A 1,420-nucleotide genomic window follows, 5' to 3' on the forward strand; every position below is an offset into this window, starting at 1 on the left:
GTTGATGTCACTACCCATATCGATTCCAGCATCCGCATGTAGGTCTGAGATGCAGAGTGACCAGAATCGTGCAAATGTGAGCTCGGTTGGGTTCTCCCTTGGGCTTTCTTTGGGAATGTATTGAAGGAAATCGTCCCATAGGATCTGCCCGTAGTTTACATCGTGTCCGGTGAATATGCTCCACACCAATTCCAATAGCTTGAGTCCCATATTGTCAATGCCTCCGGTTCTGCCGGATAGACAGCGGATGACAAAATGACACACAAACTGCCATACCGCAGGCAGCTGATTTTTCTTGAATTCACCAATCCCTCGAATTGGTTTCTGATACCCCATTTGATAGAGTGCAGAGGTAATGTCCGCCATTGAAGGAGAAAAGATCTTGATGGATGGATGAAGCAGAAGGTTTATACCAGAGAGGAACTTTTCTTTGGACAATATGACCAAAGAATCGTTAATGAGGTTGAGATTAACTTCTTGGGGGTTTTCATTTGGGCGATAAGCTGAGAATGCACACTTGAAGAGGGTAGAAACTGGAACAACATCTGTAAATGCGTCGAAGGGACCAAAGAGTGGATGGTTCTTCAGAAATTTGATCATAAGCTTGGTTGGAGCATTGTATGAAGAATGATCTTCAAACACTGCTCGGAAATTGCATGACGCGATTGTTGGAGAGTCGGAACCGGTGGGATTCGCTGAGCCTGAAGCCTTGGATTGCTTCTTTGATGCACCTGATTTCACCATTGTCGAAGTTTTGAGAGAAGAGGTAGAAAAACAGAGTTCTTGAAGCTTTTTTTAGAGGGAATGATCGATGTTCAGAAAGCGTAAAGTGAATTTGGGGAAGAAGATGGGTTTATAAAGGGTTGAAAGATTTTAACCCTAGGTAAAAGTTAAAGATAGGGTAAGAACGTCGTTTGGTATTTGGGGGGGAATCTTTGAATTTGGGATTAAATCTCAGCCACAAATAATTCAACCGGTTTTAAAAGATTTGGGAGATTTACTAAAAGAGGGCTGCATTTAATGAAAAGTCAGACATCTATCAATGTGTCAGGTAATCGTGGGGTGAGAGGAAAGGAAGTTGTAACGGATGGGATGTGTTGGGGAGAGGAAAAGACAGATTAAGGATAAGTTTATGGAAACACGTTCTTTTTGTCATCATCCCTAAAATAGGTCTGACTCAAGGTTTATTCAGAAAGAGAATGAGACAGTTTCTCAAGGGAATGTTTTTTTTTATTTAATGTTCTTATTTAATGAAGGATCATTAAATAGCACACAAAGGTTCAAGCGTTGATGAAACAGTTGAGAAATTATCACAATGATCGCGGATGGAAACTTTATTGCAGTTGGGAACGTCATCGCGGATGGAAATTTCATTGCGGTTGGGAACGTCATCGCGGATGGAAATTTCATTGCGGTTGGG

Source organism: Lactuca virosa, chromosome 9, assembly GCF_052849685.1.
Source record: "Lactuca virosa cultivar CGN04683 chromosome 9, Lactuca_virosa_CGN04683_v6, whole genome shotgun sequence".
Lineage (NCBI taxonomy): Eukaryota > Viridiplantae > Streptophyta > Magnoliopsida > Asterales > Asteraceae > Lactuca > Lactuca virosa.